Consider the following 10,706-nt stretch of genomic DNA (forward strand, 5'->3'; position numbering starts at 1 on the left):
GTGGAAGTGCTGCGTGAGCGGGGGATAAAGGCGCCGCCGGGCCGGGCCCTGGGTGCAGTGGAGCTTTTCCCCAGCAGAGGACGGCCGGGCTCCGCGCATCGCCGCGGCCGGAGCGAGCGAGGGAGGGCGGGAGCCGCGGGCCGGGGGATGTGTTGAACACCGGCCACCTGAGAAGCAGATTGCAGGGCTGCGGAGGGTGCGGGACGCGGCTGAAGAGCAGCCGCCGGCTCTGCAGCCCCGATAGCTCCCGCCACCGTGCGCGTTCCGGCTGAGTTCCTCCCGGTGTCGCTGGGGTGCTGGCCTCCCAAGCGATTGTAGAATCAAAACAAGTAAGCCTCAGCATCGCAGACCCGCTTGGAAATATTTGGCAAAATATTTGTATTAACACCTAAAAACGGGACTCACCCTTAGGAAAGCAACTGTTCCTCTTTGGAATGAGCTGTTCAGCCCTCGTGTTCTATTGAGTTGTGCAAGGAGCGCGCTGCAAATGCAGGATGTGTTCCTGCAATCACGGTTGTGTAACTCGGATCTGATTGAACAGTGGTGCCTGGTTACAGGTTCATAGGTATAAAGTGAAAAGGGGGATTATATCGAGTCAGGTTGGTCGTAGGTTCTAATGGTGCTTGGATTCTTTTTTTTTTTTTTAACTTTCTGGTTGGTTGGTTGGTTTGGTTTGTGTTTTTCAGGAGGAGTATATAAGCCAAAAAATGCCAGTTTACTTTCTGCCGCCCAGCAACAGTTGAGAACTAGAAACCAGAATGAAAAAATTCAATGCAAAGCTAAATAATGGTTCAAAACCACATCCTTCGCATTCTTCCCTCCTGCCCTACAGCTAGTGGTGATAAAAATGAGAGCTGATTCATTTCTTGGGTTTTAACCAAGCATTAGCCATAAGACTATATATTTGGTAGCTGGAAACCCAAAGGAGGAACTATTAATAATGTAGTATTGTATTTATGATTTATGCTATTATGATTTTACTACGCAAACAGAAGATAATGAGATTGAAGCAAAATGTGACAATGCAGTCTGAGTATCAGGAAACACTTCCTGACACGAAACCTTGTTAGATTGCCTGATATTGTCCCAAGGGACGGGGTGGGAACGCTGTTCTTGGCCCGGGGCGAGGGACGGGAGGCAGCGTGCTATGGCGATCGCTGGGCAGGAGCTGCGCTGTGCCGCAGCGCCCAGCCGGGGCCGCCGTGCCGGGCCTTGCAGGGAGGCTGCGTCCCGCCGCAGGACGGTGCCGCACGGCGGGCTGCGAGCGGGGCTCCTGCTTTGGGGGGGAGCTTCCCTCCCGCTGAAACGGGGCGATGGGGCCGGCACACGCTCGTCAGCAGGTGCCAGACACTAGAAAGCAACAGGGCCGAATGGATAAGCGTAGCAGTAGGCTTTTTTCATACAAACTAGCTGCAGTTTGTTTCCTTAGGCAACTTCCAGTGGTGTGTAGTGATGCACAGGTTCACGTTGTCATGAGAAACATCGGGAGCTGTTAACCAGGAGAAGGAAAAACAAACGTTCACCAGTAACTTCATGGTCTTTTTTTTCAAGCAACAGCGCTGCCCTCGCTGGGGATGCTGGCGAGGCCGAGGGGCAGGGTCAGCCGCGGGGAAGGCTGCACGGGGGGCTCCAGCAGGAAGGGGTTCTGAGGGCTCCCGCTCCGGGGAGAAGCGAGCATGGGGAAGGGCCCGGCCGCCGAGCCCCGGCAGCCGACGGGGGACGGGCAGGGGCACGACCCGCCCGCGCTCCCGTCCCACCGGCCCCGCAGGGCCGCTGCCCCGCCCCGGCGCCGCCCGTTCCTGCGGGAACCACCGCCACGGGGCGGGCGGGGCCCTGCGTCGTCCCGCGGGGCGGGGGGCTCTCGGGGGCCCGGCGGGACGCCGTCCCGCCCCGTCCCGCCGGCGGCAGCTCCCGGGGCGGCCCCGGCGCCCCGGCGGCTTCCACTGGCGGCGCGCGGGTGCTGCTAGCCCGTCAGGCGCGGTGGCCAAGTGGTAAGGCGTCGGTCTCGTAAACCGAAGATCGCGGGTTCGAACCCCGTCCGTGCCTGCCGAGGCAGCGCGGTGCGCTGGCAGCCCCTCCGCCGCGGGGAGGCCGCGGACGCCGCTTCGTTTGCGGCTTCTTTTTGCTCTCGGCCGCGGAGATCCCGCTCCGGGCCCTGGCTGTGCTCCCGGGTTGCTGCGGCGGTGGGTGGGAGCGTGGGTGGCCGCAATGCCCGTGGGTTTGCACCGTGGACCCGGCGGGGCGGCCGCGGGTCTCTGCCGGGAGCCGGTGGGGATCCAACGGGGGCGGGCGGCGGGCAGGCCGTGGGGTGGCAGGCTCCCACGCGGGGCGGGCGGCCTGGCTGCGGGACGGGAGGGTCTCCCGGGGCCTCCTCAGCAGCCCCTGCCCTGGCCTGCGCACCTACGTGCCCTCCCGTGCATCGTACCCGGACGGAGGGAGCACAGAAACCACCTCTGCGGGAGGGATTTAGCTGTGTGTTTGCTTCGGGACAGTTGTCTTGAATGCAGTGAATCATAGCTAAAAGAAAACTGATGTTTGCGCGGCATTGCTGTGGAGGAAGCGCAGTGAGGTTGGAAGGGATGAATCCCTCTTGCTGTTACTTTCTCTACAGGCGCTGCTTTTGATGTGTTTCTCACATACAGCCACAATGTTTGCTGGAATAAACAAACAGAGCTACGAAAAGCTTAGTGCAGTTGTAGCGTTTACACCAGAACTGACCTTCGTTGCTTGGATCTTAATACATAAAACTGTGCGAAGATTTACACATGTGCAAGGGCATTTCTGCTGGCTCTGTATAACATCACTGTCAGACAGCTTAAAATATGTAAAGAATAAAGTCATTTCACTCCAAAATCACAATAGCCACATATCTTGGAAGAGCTGAGGAGCCTCTTACAAAAACCTAGCTGCTTCCTCTGAAAAGCAGCTTTTTCCTTTTAGAAAATGCTGGGTTTTGCTGTTTATTGTGCCACACTTCGCCTGGGACTGACGGGGTAGGAGGCTCTTTGTCTTTCTCAATAGGTATTGGAAGCGTGTGTGTGTATGGTGTTTGGGGAGGTCTGTACAAAACTGCTGTGCAGTATGTTATTAACAAGCCACAAAAAAAGACGTCGTACATTTTGATGTAAAAACAGGAAATGCAGTTTAGAACTTGTTTAGAAAAATGTAGACACTATTTTACTTGGAAAATGCAGTGCTGTCAAAATCCTGTCAGCTTTGTTGGAGGCTTCTGAGGATGAAAGTTCCAGCTTTGAAACACCCTATTTTGACTTTTTTTTTTTTTTTTAATTCTACAGCATCTCACATCAGAATGTCAAAGCAAAATGTTTCTAATGATTCAAAAGCCGTCTAGCTGCTTTTGCAGAGACTTTCAGCATTCTGTGGGTTTGTTTCTGGTTGAAACCAATTGTGAAACCAAGGTCCTCCCTGAAACAGGCTTGCCATCCCGTAAACCTGAGCAGTTGAGTCTTGCCCAAACGTGTGTCATGAACGCGGGACTAAGAGCCAGGTATTTCAGTAAAGCTCTGGCATTGCTGCTCTCTGTGGCCATAACACATCCAGGCAGCTTACCAGTTGCTTAACTTCAGTCCCTGCAGAACTGGAATATTGGCTTCTGACTCACGGGTGTCTTGTGAGGAAGGTCCTTCGCAGGCTCTTTGCCCAGCTCCTCGGAGCAGGGCCCCCAGGAGAGCTCTGTGCCAGGACTGCTGTTGTGCATCTTCATCCTTGGAACAAGCTCACCTGCCTGGATCCTCCCTGTTCAGTAACGCGCAGGTCTCTGTGCGCCATCCTGCTCACATTGTTGTCTTCAAGGCTCCTCGGCTCTTCCCAGACACACTGGTCCCAGGGCACAGGTATTCATCTTCGGGACCATCTTTTTAGAGCTGCTGGTTTTGCTCAGCACAGCAGAGTCCTGTGTGTGATACAGGCCCCTGCTCACCCCAAAGTATGACTGAAAAATAATGCGTTGGTTGTAGTAGTCATGAAAGTCCAGAGGGAGACAAGGAGGTGTTCCTGTACAGAAAAGAATGGGTGGAGGCCTTGCTATAAATACCACGTTTGAACAGGTGAATCTTTTGGAGCAGTTTGTCACCTCTGAAAAGTTCTGGTTGGCTTATTAGAAGGAACGGAGCTGTGCTGCCAGGCTCACATGCAAAGTTGACACCAGGGCAAGATGCTGTGCTGAGCCTTCTGGAGACAAACTACCACCAGCCCTGGCGCAGGCAGGAGCGCAGGCTGCGAGTTACTTCAGGTAACTGAGAGAATTCCTGCAGCAGGAGCTCAGGATGTGAAAGTCTGGCCCCATGCGTGTGTCTCACCTGGTGCGTGTGCTGCACGTGGCCTGCCTTACCTGGGGCAGGAGCGCCGCACGGTTTGTTAACAGAGCGGGAGATCGACAGCTAGACCCCAACTGATGTAAATTAGCAGAGAGCCACTCAAGCTAACAAGGCTGTGTCAGCTGACCCTGTGTGTGAGCAAAGTCCAGCCTAAAAATAAAATCCATATAAAATGTCCTGCGCAACATGTCTAGGCAGAGCTGATCCTGCTGCTCCCTCCCCTCCTGACTCGCTGGTGCAGGCACCGCTGGGGCTTCTGGTTCTCCTCGCTCCCCCTCTTCAGTGTCCCTGCTCCTTCACTTTCTGTGGGAGCTCCTGGCACAGCAGGGTTGTGTTGAGGCAGATCACGTGTTTTCTCACCTCCCAGATTCTTGGCCCCCTCTTCTTACTCGGGCAATAAATTTGATTTTAGTTTTAATTTAATAGCTAAAGTCCTGAAGTGCCAATGAGCTTTAATCAAGATGCTTATGATCTGATCATAGCTGTTCTGGAGATGGTTTTGGTTTGGGGGTTTTTGGGTGGGTGAGGGAGAGCTGTTTATTTTGGACACAAGTCCTGACCAAAATCATAAAAATTTTTAGATGCCCCATTTGAGTTCCTTTAAGATCTTTGATTTTATTCCAGGAAATACTGAGCAGCCTCCCTCTGAATATAACACCTCTATTAAATGAGAAGTTATTAAATGAGGATTAAAATGAGGCCCCTTTTAATTACCTAATAAAAACATATTACAATTAATGTACTTAAAAGATATGTTACTGCTGAAAAACTTGGTCATATTTAGGTGCAGAATTTCCTGACCTTTCTGGTTTGACAAACCAGTTATTCAGAATCCAGACATCTTCATGACCCTTTTCAAATAAGTGTAAAAATGAATCAGTTATAACAGCACTATTTCTGAAGTGTGTGTTTTATGTGTTTTTGAGAAGCTGACAGAAAATGCCCGCTTTTGAAAAGTCAGATATGAAAGGTGACTAAAAGCATAATGTTCTTTGTTTGGATTATAATAACATTTTCAGTGCTTTGCAACTCTCCTGAGTGTCTGTCGCGTCCTCCCTAGGGTCAAACTTCAGCAACTGAAAACCAGTGTGTTGGCAACACAGGAGGAGCTGTGTGTCTGGTTCAGAAATAGGAGTGAGATCATTCGAAAGCCTTGCTCAGACCTTGCTGTGTGGAGCTGGGCAGGGGGACTGTCCCACAGGCTGTTCAGACCCGCTTGTCCCATTAATAAAGCGCTGGATTGTCCTCATGGCTCTCTTGTTTTGTGGGTGTCCCTCTGTGGGACAGCTGACGCCTTTTTGTTTTTTTTAAAGAGGAGGAGGAAAAACCCCAGACCCAAGCCCTGAAACCTTGAACTTAGAAAGAAAATACATGTGCCGAGTTGTGCAAATAGAGCGTGGTGTGCCAGGGGTGACCGGGCTGCGTGTGCCAGCTGGGCCATGTGCTGGCAAGAGCCCTCGCTCTCAGCGGCAGGGCTGCCGTCCCGGCGGCCGGGCCCTGCCTTTGTACATGGCGAACGGCCGGGCCGAGCTGGGAGGATGCTCGGCGTCTGCAGTACGAAACTGCGATCGTGTTTCCTGCAGATTAGACAACTGAACGTACAAAGTATTTTATAAAGCTGCCACTGAGACCACCAACAAACAACTGGGGGGAAGGCAGTGATCTTAGATGAGGCAGGAGAACAGTATTTGCAGTGTTGTCTGAATCTCAAATATATGGCTGAGTAAATTAACCCATGAGTAAATAAACCCCCAAACTGTGGAAATCTTCACATGGCTACTGCAATGTGATTCCCATTTCCATTATGCCTGGAATTTAATGGACTGCTGAAGTTTGACCAAAAGGCATTTCTTGTGTCAAAATGAAAAATTACAGATCAAAAGGGTGACTTTGCAGACAAACATATCGATCTAAAGCCTGGGTGACACAGACTTCCTGGAAGAGAGCCCAGAAGCATGTCTGTGTTTAAAGTCAAATGGCTGTAGCCTTTTACCACTGATGAATAAAAAATGTTTTTGTCTGCATGCCGAAGGCTCAAGCAGAAACAGAAATCACTCGATTTGTTCTGCCGGAGGAGCAGGTACGTGTTTGCGAATAGTAATCCATCGAATGCTGCAGTAGTCAATAATTTTAAAAATGACAGTGAGATAGGAAATAAGGTTTGGTTGGTTTTTTTTCTTTTTTTGCACAAGAACTCCATTTATGGCAACTGTAGGAAAGGCAAAGTGAGTCTCCTCATTCTGTGTTCAAGGGGCAGTGTTAGTGGTGTCCCTTTCCCTAGAAACATGAGGCAGGGACTAGCCATGAAGTTCACCCATGAGGATCCCAATTGTATTTTTGCTCTGGTACAGGAGTAGCAATTCTTACAGAGGTCCGGTCCTGAGGATGCTACTGTCATCTATAACTAGATACTAATGAAAAGGTCCAGGTGTGCCTCCCTGACCTGGATGAATGAAGGGGTGAGCACAGCACGCTGCTGCTGCTCCCCTGAGAACAAGGGGTAATGTCATGAGTGGCGGCAGCAGGATTTTGTGAATGAGCTCTGTGGGCACCCAGGAGAGGGAGTGGAAGCCCTTACTGCCGCGCTGGTGTGGCGCGGAGCCGTGCTTGGTGCCTTGGTTTCCCAAGGGAACCTGTGAAAACAGAATTTAAATGGAAAAAGTGGTGCTGAATGGCAGCAGCTGCTTCTGTGAAGCCCAGAAGATGCCAGCTGACACTCTAGGCAGTGTCTGAAATGAACTTCAGTTGTGCAGGGAGGGAGGAGCGAGGGGGATGGATGGGAGATTTCTAATCTCATCTCCTCCAGAGTCTGTTTAACCTCAGCAGCACGGGGCCCGCTGGTCACAGAAGCCCTGCTCCTCTCCCGCTTTCTCTCTCAGGTGCTTACTCATGTTCCTGACTATAAATTGCATGAAAGAAACGGAGGCTCAGAGCCCAGGCCTGTAAGGTTTGTGCACAGGGGTTCTCCTTATCTGTGTGAGTACCCTCTTGCATTTACCACTGAGTGAAGCAAGCTGTTGCAGGATGAAGAGCAGTAACATAAGTATAGCTTCTATTATAACCTTGGCGTAAATTGTTAAAAAATTACATTGGAGCTGATGAAGTTATATGTTTATAAATGCAGTGCCATGGGAGCAGTCAGATGTTGGATTAATGCAGCTTCTAATACGTCCTCGTACGAATTTCATATTATGGAGAATAATTGCCTTTGCTTGCAGCACAACATAGCTCCACCGGCCTGGTGATTATGGTGACAAAGCCAGGCTTTGGAATCCAGCTTGAGATATGATGTCAGCAGTGCTAAAAGCATCAACAAGAAGCAGGACAAGGGGCAAAGGGCACAAAGTGAAACACAGGAGGTTCCATCTGAACATCAGGAAACGCTTTTTCAAGTGAGGGTGACTGAGAGCTGGAACAGGTTGCCCATGGAAGTTATGGAGTCTCCATCCTTGGAGATACTCAAAAGCCATCTGGACATGGTCCTGGGCAGCCTTCTTTGGGTGACTCTGCTTGAGCAGGGAGTGGACCAGGTGACCTCCACAGGTCCCTTCCAACCTCAACCATTCTGTGAAACTCCTTTGCCCTTCAAGTTTTGTACTGCTTGCTGCTGCCTGAGAGACACGGGGCCAAACCTGCTCCCACCCTAATAGCAGTGGCTTCTTCAGGGTGATGCTCCCCGTGACTGTGACATGCCATCTCAGTTGTGGCAGCGGTAATTCAAATTGTAGTACTGAGTTGGTACGGTCAACTAAGCTAAAGGTTTTAAACTGTATATGAATTCAAGGCAAGGACAGCCTAATATAGAGTTTAATGTTTACTGCCTTTGAAGAAGCTATAATAAACTTAGGCGGGAAGCTCAAGAAAGAGATGGAGCAATCAGCTAGCATTGCAAATATGTTAGAGGGTTCCTGGGAGCCTCAGCCTGAAACTTTTGTATGTTATTGCTGGGCACTGTGGCCATCAGTTGAACCCAAATTGTCGTAAGACTTTCATGGCATTGTGCAGTTTGCACTGGCACAGCCTTATTGGGACTGTGAGGATTGTGCATCTGAGACGATGGAATCCTTGTCATTATTTTCACAGGGATTGTAACCCAAGTTCAGACACCTTTTCATAATAGGAAAAGGAAAGCGGATGATCTGTGAGGCTTCACTGGCTGTCGCAGATGAGTGATGCACTTCACTCATAAAAGAGAAGCAAAAGTATACTTCATTGGTATAAAACAGTGAGTTAACAAGGTTCAATTGTAAATGCAGCAGTGGTTTAACAGGACTTGATGGCATGGTTTAGGAGGCATGGTGGTGCTGGGTTGACAGTTGGATTTGATGATCTTAGAGGTCTTTTCCAACCTTAGTGATTCTATGATTATTTACTGCATAAAGGACAGGGTCAGACAAAACTAAGTCACGAGGTTCAGAAAGGACTACCCTTGCTTTCTAAATTCCTTCTCAGAGAGGAGACTAGGTGTGGCTGGATCCAGTCCTAGTCCCAGACTTGGTCAACAGTTTATATCTAAAGGATTATATATGTGCAATCAATCCTTTATATCACTTAGCTAGGATTTCAAAGTTTAGCATGCTATTAGTCACTTACCGAGGATCTGTTGTGGCAAGTAATCTCTCAACCTCAAGGAGTAACCTTGAGAGGCATCCCTACTCAAGGGGAGATCCTGGCATGCAGCCCGCTGCCCTGCAGGAGAGCTCAAAGGGCTCTTGGACTGCTCGCTATTTATGGGGGTAAGATGATTGACTCATAGTCATATTTGCATACTGACCACAGATTTTAGTTCCTTCACTGTGGTTAGGTGGGTACATTTCATTGCACAATAGCCCTTAGCTTCTGTGTTGTTATCTTTCTCCCGAATCCACTCTAAGCCGGATGCAGCCGTCATGACCAGATATATCCATTATGACCCCTCACTTATTGCCTGAGCAGGGTTACGGGAGATAAAGGTTGGGGTGGTGTGGGGGGAGCACACCATCACACTGGCATAGCTGGGTTTAAAGCCTCATTTCATACTCCCAGTGTGTAGATGGGAGGAATAGTACTGTGGCAGCATCTTTAAGCAAGCGTCTTGTATGGTCCTGCGAACACTGTCCCCTCTCTGCAGGCACTGCAGTGCCTTGGTGCCCGTGTAAGACCTGTGCAGAGAGAAATGAGCTCCCACTCCGAGCCCAAGCCCGCTGCCTGTTAGCCTCTGCTTGAGCTGAATTCCTGACTCCTGTCCTTTCATCACTCCAGGCCCAACCGACAGAGTACTTGCGAGCTACCAAATATAGAATGCGCGCAGCCTATTTCACAACTGGAACTTGCAAGTGCTGGAGTGGATTTCATGGACTTAAGCCCCCCAGGGAGGGAGCATTACAGTAAATAATGTTAGTGCATTTGTTTAATCCCCGGGGATTGTGGAACATAGGATTAAAGTGGGCTAAGGGGATTTCCCCATTGACAGCTGCTCCTCTCTGCACAAACACACACACAATTTTTTTATATACAACTTGTTCAGCCCCAAAGAATTTAAACTGCATATGGCACTGTGCATAACATGACCGTTGTTTCCACATCTGGTTACACATATCTGTCTCCTCCAGTAATTGTCTTTAATAGACACAATTGGGGATGAGGTAGTTGTACTAAGAAGAGACATAGCTCTGTGTTTGAACAGGAAACCATTATTTCTGAGCTTAATCATAGCTTGTTAGTCCTGTGATTTTCTCCTCTCCCCCATATACACACAAGCACACATGCTTTAAATACGAAGGCCCCATTTATGGTGGGGCATTCATCTTGTACTGACAATTTGCCAGAGGTTCTTTGGATGGACAGAGCCTTGGCCAGTGAGCAGAGAACCAGGCCATGTCTGAGCAGTGGCCGGAGGCTGGAGCTCACTGGTGTTAATGTGGATGCTCAGAGCTGAACAACCACATCACAGTAAAGATCTCAGAAGGACCGCAGTTTCTGTAAATCCTTAACAGACTTGGCTGCTTGGTGTTCCTGCAGAGGTACGTGGGGTCAGGCCAGCTCCTTGCAGTGCATCATATTTACACCTTTCAGAACTTTTAATCACAAACTAGCTATTCCTATTGTTCTGATTTAAAAAAAAAAAAAACCAACAGATCTGACTCTGGGTCTCTGGCTTGGATTCATATTTTCAGGTGAAGACCAGCAAATTTCATCCTGTGCCAGCAGTGGAGTTTCAATTGTTCCTCTCACTACATTGTGTTCAAGTTTAATTTCTTTGGCAATCCAGTCTCTCTGTCGACAAGTTCTGATGCCGAAATACCAAGCTGTTGGCTACAAGCCACGCTTGCTTACATGCTGCTTAGTACCACGTGCTAGAAAGTTACCAGATCAATGGTTCTGCTTGCA

The 10,706-nt window shown here is 49.8% G+C and overlaps 1 non-coding gene across 1 annotated transcript; it reads left to right on the forward strand.

Moving 5' to 3' along the window:
* The first annotated feature begins 1,974 nt into the window (after positions 1–1,974).
* On the forward strand, positions 1,975–2,046 carry TRNAT-CGU (transfer RNA threonine (anticodon CGU)). The gene has a single exon. It is a non-coding gene; the product is annotated as a tRNA-Thr (tRNA).
* The last annotated feature ends 8,660 nt before the right edge of the window (positions 2,047–10,706 follow it).

This window comes from Phalacrocorax carbo, chromosome 16, assembly GCF_963921805.1.
Source record: "Phalacrocorax carbo chromosome 16, bPhaCar2.1, whole genome shotgun sequence".
Classification (NCBI taxonomy): domain Eukaryota; kingdom Metazoa; phylum Chordata; class Aves; order Suliformes; family Phalacrocoracidae; genus Phalacrocorax; species Phalacrocorax carbo.